Genomic DNA, 13106 nt, shown 5'->3' with positions numbered 1-13106 from the left:
TGGCGTCACGAATTTAAAAGGGATCTTGCCACAGGCACATTAAAAATACCTGCAACATCCAGGGCACCTCACCTACCATCGGGCCTGGTCCCTATACACAGAGAGTGCCCCAGAGGAACCCTGTGCCAGACTCTCCATCACTGCTGTACGTCTGCCCAAGGTATATAAAAGACTGAGTACTACAACCACCCTCGGTTAGTAACTATCCCTGTGACCTCACATTTCGCCTCACCCTGCAGGGCTGTGTACGGCACCCCTGTATTGGGGGGTCATTCACAGGGACACTGTTATGGGTAGGGGGGGGGGGGAGAGAATCTGTGGATGACACATAACATAAGATGCTATTTATCTGTCATCCACAGATCCCCCATAGCAGTGTCATGCCAGCCACAGACACCCCCAAAACAGTGCCAGCCACAGATGCCCCCATAATAGTGTCATTCACAGGCTACCATTAGTTGAAGCCCACTAAAAGCACACCTTTTTTTTCTTATTTTCCTCCTCAAAAACCTAGGTGCGAAAAATACGGTAGGTGTACTTGGGTGAAAGTCAACAATCAAGAGAAGACTTCACCAGAGTGAATACAGAGGTAAAACCATTTTGAGCCTCAAACCATTAGTGAGCCTCAAAAACAGGAAGGCCAGAGTTTGCCAAACGACATCTAAAAAAGCCTTCACAGTTCTGGAACAACATCCTATGGACAGATGAGACCAAGATCAACTTGTACCAGAGTGATGGGAGGAGAAGAGTATGGAGAAGGAAAGGACCTGCTCATGATCCTAAGCATACCACCTCATCAGTGAAGCATGGTGGTGGTAGTGTCATGGCGTGGGCATGTATGGCTGCCAATGGAACTGGTTCTCTTGTATTTATTGATGTGACTGCTGACAAAAGCAGCAGGATGAATTCTGAAGTGTTTCAGGCAATATCTGCTCATATTCAGCCAAATGCTTCAGAATTCATTGGACTTAACTTCATCACCCCTCCTTCCCATCTCAATAGACCTGACCCTCCTATAATGCACACCCCTGGCCCTTTTTCAAGGGAATTATTTTAATTATAATTTTTTTTATTATTTGATTTTTTTGTAATAAAACCATGTTTTACTGTTACTATTATGTCTTATTTATTCAAAAATGTTATATTATTTTTTTTATAATGATGATCTATAATATATCTAGGTCATTATTATTAAATATTTTTTTTTCAATACATATTTTTTCATTACTATAAGACCACATGCACATGCCCGTGGCCGTATTGTGGGCCGAAAACAGCGGGTCCACAATATGCAGTCACCAGCCGTGTACACCCCGTATCACATATGCAGACCCATTCTTTAGAATGGGCCCACATCCTGAAGATGCAGTGCTGTGCGGAATGGAAGCACAGTTCAGAAGCCCACTTAAGCACTACGGAGTAACTGTCTGTGCCTCCACACCGCAAAAAATATATAAAATGTTATATTTATTTGCGGTGCAGACAGATCACAGAACCATTGAAGTTTAATGGGTTTTGATCCATTCCAGTTGCTGCATGGACATTGCCCGTGCATTTGAAACAGCAAATTGTGGTCCTCAAAAACACGGAACGGCCGCACAACGGAGAATCATCTTTTTGATGATACGGTACATAATGACTTCTATTTTGTTTAATCACACCAATCCTTGAGCAGCATTGAGCTTGAGTAAACAATAGAAGTTATTATGTACCCTCCAGTTTTAGATTCAGAGCTAAAACTGGAAATAACCATATTTTCATCCAGGCAGCCCCCCCATATTTGCTTGATCGCACATGGAAAGGGCTACACACTGCCGGGCAGATGCTTCTGGCAAGCAGTGTGTTTGGTGACATCACCTGCACTAACGTGCGGGTTTTTGCGCTGACCTAGCTAAAAAAGGTCACACTGATTATTCAACTCAATTTTAAAACTGGGATCCGAAGCTGGCCAAAGTACCAGTAGGTACAGAAGCCATTTTTGGATCCCAGTTTTAAAATTGTTTACACGTTAAAAAAAAAAAATATATAATAATATATATATATATATATATATATATATATATATATATATATATATATAAATAAAAAAACTCACAAAACTTCGTAGATAACGAATTTCACCTCGGGGGAGCCCATACATTTGAATGCTGTACGCAGACGAATCTCCACACAGTATTCAATGTTCTGATCAAAGAGAATTTCGATCTATGATTCAATGCTCACTTCGCTCAACCCAACGTATAATCATAATGAACTGTATATAGTGATGAGTAAATGGCACAATTTTTTCAATACATGCTGTATTGTACTGCATTGAAACTGGACCGCATGGCCTCTGTAGCTGGCAGGCCCCAAAGCCTTTGCAAGGCATCGCAGCACAAGGGCCAATGGGAAGACAGAGGGAGAGCGCTCTCTCTCTCTATGAGCCTCCTATACACTGCAGTCAGCATCTACATTTTCAGCAATGCCAGCTGATATAGCAAGGGCCTGGCTGTCAGTCACAGCTAGGCCCCTGCACTGACCGAGTGTGCACAGCTCAAGTGCCCCCTGATTAGCAAGACACACTTATGTCAATTCCAGCAGTCACATGTCAGGAAGATGCTAGGCACAGAGACGTCAGCCCTTCCAACAAGGCAGGTATGTAGTGTAATGGTAACTCTTATGCCTGACATACAGAAGGTCTAGAGTTCAAATCCTGATGAAGAAAGACCTGTTAAATAATTTCTTTAGTATGGCTAGGTCTACAGTCGTGGCCAAAAGTTTTGAGAATGACATAAATATTGGAAATTGGAAAAGTTGCTGCTTAAGTTTTTATAATAGCAATTTGCATATATTCCAGAATGTTATGAAGAGTGATCAGATGAATTGCATAGTCCTTCTTTGCCATGAAAATTAACTTAAAGGGACACTTACAGGCCCAATAAGCATATTTAGGTATTATATATATATATATATATATATATATATATATATATATATATATATATATACACACACACACACACACAACAGTACAGGTCTTATCAAGTGTATTAAAATCATCTAAGTATCCCCCTGTCCACCTTATAAATATCGAAAACTAAAGTTTTATAACCTGCTTGTCTCGTCTCCAATCTACCCAAGGGGCGGCGTTTCATCTCAAAATGCACCCAGCCAGCCGCTCCCAACTGCCGTTCTGAAGCCCCGCCCAGCTCATCAATATTCACTTTGCTGGGCGGCGGCTACAACTCTCCCCTACTCAAGTGCCCGGCGCACGCGCATAAAGCAGAGGCTGCAGCGGCCTCTAAGACGCAGACTGTCTGTACGCAAGCGCGATGTGACCCCGGCCTGGCGCATGCGCTGAAGATTAGACGGAGGACGTGCCTAGAAGATTGAATTGGCCATGCGCAGGATCTTGATTTGGGGAGTTGTAGCCGTCGCCCAGCGAAGTGAATATTGATGAGCTGGGCGGGGCTTCAGAACGGCAGTTGGGAGCGGCTGGCTGGGCGCATTTTGAGATGAAACGCCGACCCTTGGGCAGATTGGAGACGAGACAAGCAGGTTATAAAACTTTAGTTTTCGGTATTTATAAGGTGGACAGGGGGGATAGTTAGATGATTTTAATACACTTGATAAGACCTGTACTGTCATATATATACCTAAATATGCTTATTGAGCCGGTCAGTGTCCCTTTAATCCCCCCAAAAGACTTTCCCCTGCATTTCATTGCTGTCATTAAAAAGGACCTGCTGAGATCATTTCAGTAATAGTCTTGTTAACTCAGGTGAGTATGTTGACGAGCACAAGGCTGGAGATCATTATGTCAGGCTGATTGGGTTAAAATGGCAGACTTGACCTGTTAAAAGGAGGGTGATGCTTGAAATCATTGTTCTTCCAATGTTACCCATGGTGACCTGCAAAGAAACGCGTGCAGCCATCATTGCGTTGCATAAAAATGGCTTCACAGGCAAGGATATTGTGGCTACTAAGATTGCACCTCAATCAACAATTTATAGGATCATCAAGAACTTCAAGGAAAGTTGTTATTAAGAAGGCTTCAGGGCGTCCAAGAAAGTCCAGCAAGCGCCAGGATCGTCTCCTAAAGAGGATTAAGCTGGGGGATCGGAGTGCCACCAGTGCAGAACTTGCTCAGGTATGGCAGCAGGCAGGTGTGAGCGCATCTGCACGCACAGTGAGGCGAAGACTTTTGGAAGATGGCCTGGTGTCAAGAAGGGCAGCAAAGAAGCCACTTCTCTCCAACAAAAATCATCAGGGACAGATTGATCTTTTGCAGAAAATATGGTGAATGGACTGCTGAGGACTGGGGCAAAGTCATATTCTCCGATGAAGCCTCTTTCTGATTGTTTGGGGGATCAGGAAAAAGGCTTGTCCAGAGAAGAAAAGGTGAGCGCTACCATCAGTCCTGTGTCATTCCAACAGTAAAGCATCCTGAGACCATTCATGTGTGGGGTTGCTTCTCATCCAAGGGAGTGGGCTCACTCACAATTTTGCCCCAAAACACAGCCATGAATAAAGAATGGTACCAAAACACCCTCCAACAACAACTTCTTCCAACAATCCAACAACAGTTTGGTGAAGAACAATGCATTTTCCAGCACGATGGAGCACCGCGTCATAAGGCAAAAGTGATAACTAATGCCTCGTTTCCACTGAGCGGATCGGTTCGGGTCGGTACGGTACAGTTCGCTATTTTGGGTGTTTCCACTATGAAAGCGATCCATACAAGCGAACTGTACCGCACCATTCAGGGTCCTGCTTCAGATGTAGGGCCATAGAAAAATGGAACGGTTCGGTTAGTGCGGAGCTACTTGCGTCACACAATACATTCTCCTGATTGGCGGCCTGAATTACGTCAAATGTAAGCGCAACATAAACACCACGCCGCGATAAGTACAGATAATAAGAGGATGCCTGCAAGCAACAGCAAGCTGTGGTCGTCTCAGGAACTATCCACTTTTTTAACTATTCTTGGGGATGGCGCTATTCAGAGTGAGCTTGATGGATCAGTGAGAAATGAAAAGGTGTTCCAAGATATTTCTCAGCGGGTGGCAGCCGAAGGATTTGAATGGACGTCGGGTCAGTGTAGGGCAAAGCTTAAGAAGCTTAAAATACAATATAAAAAAATTAAGGATGCCAACGGCCGTAGTGGGAACAGTCGCAGTACCTGGAAGTGGTACGATGCCATGGACGCCATTTACGGTCATAGGCCGGCAAACCAAGGCAGGGAGGGAGGTCTGGACTCTGCTACTGCACTTCTCGAGTCCATGATAGAACCTGTTGGTAAGTGTTTTTTTTTGGGGGGATTCTGCATATCATTTCGCTCTGCTAACCTTAGGCTACGTTCACATCACCGTTCAGCCTTTCCGTTCTCCTGCTCCTTTTAGGGGCAGGAGAACGGAAAGGACGGATAAGCACATAACTGACACCAAACCGAGTCAAACGGAGCTTGAGGACCCCATAGACTATAATGGGGTCCGTTATGTTTCTGCTCAGAAGATGATTTTTAAGCTGAGACCAAAGTTGTGAATGCAGGACTTTTGTCTCTGATTAAAAATCATCTTCTGAGCGGAAACATATCGGACCCCATTATAGTCTATGGGGTCCTCAGGCTCCGTTTGACTCAGTTTGGCGTCAGTTATGTGCTTATCTGTCCTTTCCGTTCTCCTGCCCCTAAAAGGAGCAGGAGAACGGAAAGGCTGAACGGTGATGTGAACGAAGCCTAAAAAAAAATATATATATAACCATATTTGCATTTTCAGATACAGTTGAAGGACTCTCCAATGATGCGTCAAACTTGTCTGATGATGGTCCGTCAATGTCGTTCAGCAGCACCAGCACTATTGCATCACCACCTTCCGGCCAACCACATAGTACGCCCAATGCACCCCGGCAAACAGGTAAGACATGATCAGGTTTTTTTCTTATTTTTTTATTTGTGCATATATTTTGTCCACTCACACTTGAAAGAGTACATAGCAAGATTACTTGTGAACTTTTTTCTGTCTGTACGTTTCATATGTGTTAAATCAGTTTTTTATTATCTAATATTAGACATACTAATTTCTAACAAAAACACTATTCTGTTCTGTCGTATATTCCAGTTGAAAGGAGACGCTCGCAGCTGGATCTGCGCACAGTCATGGAGGATATGCGGGCAGCTAAGGAAAGGCAGCTGGAAAGGCTGGATAACCTTTCTGAGCGGAGGTTTCAGGCACTGCGTTAGGATGCCCAGGAAGCTATGCGCCAGGAGGCTGAAATTGCACGGCAACAGATGGAGCAGTTGGCTACATTCAACCAGGCCTTCCTGGGTGTCCTTGGGCAGCTTGTTCAAGTGCTAGGAGCCAGTCGTGATCCCAGACCACCACCAAGGGAGATGCCCCTTCTGCCAGCACTGTTCTGATGTAAATGTGTATATTTCTTAGTATATAGCAAAATTACTTTTTGTTTTGAAAATGGACGACATGAGAGACCCTGGTTGTGTCTGATGTAAGATGAACTTTATTTGACCAATAAAAAATTAATACAATAAAAATGAAGCGTTAAGGTGTCGCATCAGAGCCTGACGTACCTCATTGCACTCTTCCTCCATCTCCTGTGCTACTACCCGTACTGGCTCTTCTGCATTTGTATTCTAGTCCTGGTAGAAGTCTTCTCCGTGTCTTTCACAAATATTGTGAAGAGCACAGCAAGTAAGCACCATGGCTTTTGCAAGTTCAATGTCACTGTCATTCCTTTTCATAAGACACTGCCACCTACCCTTTAGTCTTCCAAATGCATTCTCTACAACCACCCTTGCCCTGGATGTTTTCCTGTTGTAGATTTGCTGTTCTGGTGTCAGGCGGCCATTGTCAGCAAATGGTTTCAGGAGCCAATTTTGTAAAGGGTATGTAGAATCCCCAAGCACATAATAGCCAACATTCACCCCTGAAATGTTCCTAGTGTGGCCAGAGTACAGGCCTCCCTGGCCAACCCAGTCCCAAAATGTTGACAATCTTAGAACTCGAGCATCATGCAAACTTCCAGCTTTTCCCACATTCACACTCCAGAATAGCCCTTTTCCATCCACTACTCCCTGGAGGATGATGGAATGCCAGCCTTTTCGGTTAAAATAGTCAGTGTGGTATACTTGTGGTGCTATTATTGGTATGTGTGAACCATCAATAGCGCCAACACACTGTGGAAGGCCCCACCTGTCCTCAAAGTAGTTAGCCATGTCTTTGTTCATTTTCCAGACAGTGAAAAGCTAAATCTCAGGAGCTAGCAATGTGCAGACAGCCTTACAGAAGTCCTGCACACACCGGCACACTGTTGATTTGCTCACACCGAAAAGGTGGCCTATACTTCGGTATTCACTGTTGGTAGCCAGCTTCCACAGTGCAATGGCAACTCTTTTCTTCACTGGAAAACTAGCTCTGAAGTTGGTGCTTTGCTTCTCCGATGCTGGACTTACCTTTGCGCAAAGGTATCCAAAGGTTTCCTCCGACATTCTGAAATTGCGCAGCCACTGTGTGTGTGGACGGTCACATCCCACCACTCATTGGAACAGGGTAGAGCCCAAATGACTGGCAGGCGGCGCTGCTTTAACGAAAGGAGAAGCATCTGCCGTCTTTGTCGCATAAGGCTGTATTTTCTCCTCCTGGCTCAAGATCCAAGATCAAAGTTTTTGTCTCTTTTCTGATGTATTTCTCTTTGCCGCTCGCAATGTTCTCTCATACAGAACAGCATGTATTTTAACTACCATACACCAAAATGCAAGTAGTGAAAACACGAGCTGCTGGATGACCTCCATTTTTGTTGTTTGTAGCGTCGCGTTTGTTGTCGCACTAGTGTGACGTCACGCTACGCATTTTTTTTTTCTAAACCACGTATGGACCCGAAGGCCCGAGTTGCAGTGGAGACACTCACCTAAATAGACCGGGCCATTACAAATCTTCCAAACTGTGCCGACCCGAACCGATCCGCTCAGTGGAAACGAGGCATAAGTGGCTCGGGGACCAAAGCGTTGACATTTTGGGTCCATGGCCTGGAAACTCGCCAGATCTTAATCCCATTGAGAACTTGTGGTCAATCCTCAAGAGGCGGATGGACAAACAAAAACCCACTAAGGGTCTATTCACACGTCCGTTGTTTCTTTCCTGATCTGTTCCGTTTTTTGCTGAACAGATCTGGACCAGATCTGGACCCATTCATTTTCAATGGGTCCTGAAAAAAAATCTGACATTGTGCTGTCCGTTTTTTTTCAGGACCCATTGAAAATGAATGGGTCCAGATCTGGTCCAGATCTGTTCAGCAAAAAACGGAACAGATCAGGAAACAAACAACGGACGTGTGAATGGACCCTAACTCTGACAAACTCCAAGAAGTGATTATGAAAGAATGGGTTGCTATCAGTCAGGAATTGGCCCCGAAGTTGATTGAGAGCATGCCCAGTCGAATTGCAGAGGTCCTGAAAAAGAAGGGCCAACACTGCAAATACTGACTCTTTGCATAAATGTCCTGTAATCGTCGATAAAACCCTTTGAAACGTATGAAGTGCGTGTAATTATATTTCACTACATCACAGGAACAACTGAAACAAAGGTCTAAAAGCAGTTTAGCAGCTAACTTTGTGAAAACGAATATTTGTGTCATTCTCAAAACTTTTGGCCACGACTGTACATGACGACATTAGTCGCGTGATAATAGGGCACTACTACACTGCAATATTTGTTGCACTACAATTTTTTAATAATGATAGTCTATGGTGTCGCAGTGTGATATGTTGCGACTGCAACGTGAGAGTCGCAGAAAAATCCATTTTAATCCATTCCATGTCGTTGTAAAGACCTAGCCTAAAAGTCTATGTGCTGGAAGAGGGCCCTCTCCCAAGCTATATCCAACACACCTTCATTAGTATCCTGCTTAGCTCTGTGATGTTCCAGCTGGGAGGGGAAGGAGGAACAAAGACCTGATAATACAGACAGCCCCTGCGAGTCTTGAGATGGTGCGACGAGACCAATCTCGCCACATTGCATTGAAGAAGCCTGGTTGCCCGCCTACTCCCTTTAGACTATGGCCCCATGTTGAAACGCTTGATTTTCCCCTGCAAAGACATGAAAGCCGGGTCATTTGGTACTTGCCCTATTTGCACAGTGATACCCCAGATAGCTATGCCATGGAGCCCATTCGGATAACGAAAGACTATGTGAAAGACTTTGGCTCCATGGTGATTCTACTGTATTTTAGTATAAGTATTTAGTCTAAGTGCCATTCACACGTCCGCAGAAGGGTCCGCACCCGTTGCACAATTTTAATTCTCTATGGGCCCGGACGTGAAGCGGAGAGCACACTATGTGCTCTCCGCTTCCGCATTTGCGGAGCGCGGCCCCAAACTTCCGGTCCGCAGCTGAGCAAAAGATAGAACATGTCCTATTCTTGTCCGCAGTTGCTGACAAGAATAGGCATTTCCATAGGGGGAGCCGGCCGGGTGTGTTACGGATCCGCAACACCACGGACGTATGAATGGACCCTAATATGCGCTCAGACCTGAGCTATCTGGGGATATGTTAAATGTCTATGTTTTATGCAATAGCTGCCCGCTTTGATGCCAGTTCTATGCCAAAAAAGTGTTTGGGCCAGACTGAATTTTATTGCATATGATGCAGGGCATCACCCTCTGTAGGTTGTCAGTGCGAGATCAGTGGCCCAATTTATTTAACCCTTTAAATACAACTCGTGTTCTTAATTTGATGCCCATTTGTGTGCCAGTTATTCCTATCTTCATGCCGCTTTCAACTAAATCTTCTTTAAGAGAGTTCAGTGCAACTTATTTTATTGCTGGTGATAAGTTCTCCTCAAAATAAAAAACGAAAAATACAAATTATGTGAAGAAACCAACTTCAGACCCAAATAAGAAACTGAGGAATAATAAAATCACTTCAGCCTCCTGCAAGATCGAGAAGTTTCTAGGACTGTACCCATGTGAACGGCTTAGCCCTGGCACCGCCACACTACCACTGACCCATCATGTACGGTGACTGGCACCCGCCAGAGCTTCGCCCAGAAATGGCGTGCTGATGGTACAACACCGTACACAATGTAGGGAAACTCACCTCAGACCTCCGCTGGGCTCGCCTATCTCTGCGGAGGCAGCACTGGTTACGGACAGTGCGAGGGAGGGAGGGCGGGCGTGAAGCTTTACCGCACTGGCCGCTTGTGTTTGGACCTGGGACTTGTAGTTTCTGCTCGGCAGAGACACGCCGGAGGCACGGTGCCTGTCTAGCCCTGGTGGACTACGTTTCCCATGATCCCACGAGGTCTTCTCTCTAGAAGCTGGCAAACATAGGAAGAGCCTGGTCGCCAGCCAATGAGCGCCCTGGAGGGGCGGGACGGGGCTGACAGTTCGAGCAGTCGGTGGGCAGGGCTAGGGGGCTTGGGATGACGGCACGGCTCGGTGTGTGAGGGAGGGAGGTGGAGTAGTGCTCGGAAGACGAGGTTGATGATCGCGCATCTTCTGCGCTGTAACCTTGCGCTTCGGATAGGAGCACCGATGGATTAACCGTTAGGGGCCTGCGGTGGAGCAGGTGCGGGAGTCCTTGTTGCTGGGCTGTGGACCTTGAAGTCTCGGCGGATAATACGGTGCGATGTAATGGTCACTGGCGCTCTACACGGTGGGTGAACAAAGGGGAAGAAGCAGCGATCCCCCGCGTCCCAGCTCCGCGCCCCGACACATGTAAGCCTCGATTCGTGCCAGTGTCCCCCCAGCCGAGCTTTGTGCCCGGGAGCGGCGGCCCCTCAGCTGTGCTGGCACAGGGTGGCGTGGTGTCATCTACAGAACGTTATCTGCCTACTGTGAAGAGCACAGGTGAAATCAGTGTGTGCTGCTGCTTGTTGATGGTCTCCCCCTGATCACACCAGCTCTATCCCCCCATCCGAGGCCTGGTGCACCGTCTGTCCTCATGCCTTTGGGCACTCCTGCCGCTGGAAAGCCCTCCCACAGCTGCTGCTGCTGCAGAACCTCTTTCCGGGCTTGTTAGCTTTTACTTTCATCACTATCGATTATTGAAAGGGCCACCAGAGCCGCCACCTAGAGCCTGTGCGCAGGGCGATGAGGCTGGGAAGTTTCTGATCTGTAGTCCGAGCTGGATCCTGGCACAGAACTCTGCCCATTGTTCACGGATCAGAGCCGGCATCTCCTTCTCCATGGAGGTGAGTTTCCATTGTTTACTATCAAGTCATGTTCTGAACTGTGCTCGATGCAGAAACCATCCACCAAGGGGATCTAGTGCTGGTGACGTTGTCTGTAGATCAGATCCACCAAGGGGATCTAGTGCTGGTGACGTTGTCTGTAGATCAGATCCACCAAGGGGATCTAGTGCTAGGGATGTGTCTGTAGAGCAGGATCTATTAATGACGGGTACCAAGGGGATCTAGTGCTGGGGATGTGTCTAGATCAGATCCACCAAGGGGATCTAGTGCTGGTGACTTTGTAGATCAGGATCTATTAACAACGGGCACCAAGGGGATCTAGTGCTGGGGATGTGTCTGCAGATCAGGATCCATTAATAACAGGCACCCAGAGCAACTAATGCTGGGGATGTTGTCTCTAGATCAGATCCACCAAGGGGATCTAGTGCTGGGAATGTGTCTGTAGATCAGGATCCTTTAATGGCACAAAGGGGATCTAGTGCTGGTGATATTGTCTGTAGATGATCCTCAGGTAGCAGATTGCAGAGATGGGAGGGGGTCCAGATATGTTACTGCAGCAAGCAGCAGCGCTAAAATCACCCTTCAGAATAGATGCCCTGCTGGCTCTGGCTGCCATCTATGACAGGGCACACGGTGCTATGTGTCTAAGGATGGCATTCATCTTTCTGAATTGTCATTGTCTTCTTAGAGTGGGTGATGTCAGAGTTCTTGTGTTTCTGGACAGAAGTGAAAATACCGTTGGTTACTGTTCAGACTGTTGTCAGAAAAACCTGATTCTATGAAGTATTTGTTCCATCTCTGGTCCCAGAAGCCTGAGGAGCCACTCTGCACATATGAGTATGTGTCATATATGTATCCTCGTAGATGCCTCTGAAGTGATGGATTTTGCCGCCTGCTCCATGTCCACAAAGCCCCTATACAATTAATATATGAGCCATAACCAGGCCGTGTGCCAGTGCCAATCTGACTGAAGTTGACACACGATCAGGATTGTGTGCGGAGAGTCCGCACCGTAGGTCATGCACATTGTATTCTGAGAATTTGAAATTGTCGTGTGCACGATGCAGATTTTTTTTTTTCCATGCGGAATTTAAAATCTGCAGCATGTCAATTTCGTTTCTTTTTCCTGAGCAGATTTTCTCCATTGCCTTCAATTGATGTGAATTGTCCGCACGGATTTCCCTGCGAACACCTGCAGATTTCAGTTCAGATTCTCCGCACATAAATTCGGAACTTGTGCATGTACCCCTAAACTGGCCAGCACCCAGTGACTTTGCTTTCCTGCTGGCATGTTGTTGCTGGGCCTCTGAAGGCATTTATTTCTGTGGACATTAGAAATGAAGTATTTTCCATATAAATGACTAGAGCTGGAATCCGCTATTTTTAGGATCCCCACAATTGCTCCTAGTGTTTTCTACAATGGGAGTCGTCTGCTATAGAAAATGAAATTAGATTTGCTTTGGCTTCCAGCTACTTATTTCCTGTGTTTTGTGCCCGAAGCAAGTGAAATGGACTGTCCCACCATTGTCATGAACAACAGAGCAGTATGTTCACTGTATGGCGGATTATGTCTGAAGCCATAGTGCTGCAGGTGAAAGATGTCCCCATATAGAGTCATTGTATACACTGCTGCCGGTGCCACCAAGTCATCCACAGCTTGTATTGTGGAATCCTCTGCACGGATAGATCTCTACAATCCTGCCTACTCGCCGTGCAGCCTGCCCTGATACACATGGTAGCAGCTATTATACTATTCATCTATTCTAGAAGATACAACATGGGCATTTCTATTTAGGCTACATGCACACCACAAAATAAAGTCTGTTAAAAACGGGCACACTGTCAGTTTTCCATGGCCATTTTTCAGCAATCTGTGCATCCATTTTCTGTCTGTGGCCCTCAGATGTAATGTTTTTGTT

The 13106-nt window shown here is 46.0% G+C and overlaps 2 protein-coding genes across 3 annotated transcripts in view; one reads left to right on the top strand and one right to left on the bottom strand.

The window, feature by feature from the left end:
* The window catches only part of GGPS1 (geranylgeranyl diphosphate synthase 1), a 68787-nt gene extending 58616 nt beyond the window's left edge, over positions 1-10171 (bottom strand). Inside the window, exon 1 of one of the 2 annotated variants that reach the window (XM_044290384.1) lies at positions 10092-10171. The gene's annotated coding sequence lies outside the window, so the exon portion shown is untranslated. The remainder of the gene's footprint in view (positions 1-10091) is intronic. The other variant, XM_044290385.1, reaches the window with a different exon arrangement.
* Positions 10172-10404: 233 nt separating this feature from the next.
* Positions 10405-13106, top strand: part of ARID4B (AT-rich interaction domain 4B) — a 387064-nt gene continuing 384362 nt past the window's right edge. The window contains exon 1 of the mRNA XM_044290640.1: positions 10405-11187. The gene's annotated coding sequence lies outside the window, so the exon portion shown is untranslated. The remainder of the gene's footprint in view (positions 11188-13106) is intronic.

The sequence above is a fragment of the Bufo gargarizans genome, chromosome 4 (assembly GCF_014858855.1).
Source record: "Bufo gargarizans isolate SCDJY-AF-19 chromosome 4, ASM1485885v1, whole genome shotgun sequence".
NCBI lineage: Eukaryota > Metazoa > Chordata > Amphibia > Anura > Bufonidae > Bufo > Bufo gargarizans.
Note: the sequence above shows the minus strand (reverse complement) of the source record. Positions and strands in the feature narration are given on the sequence as shown.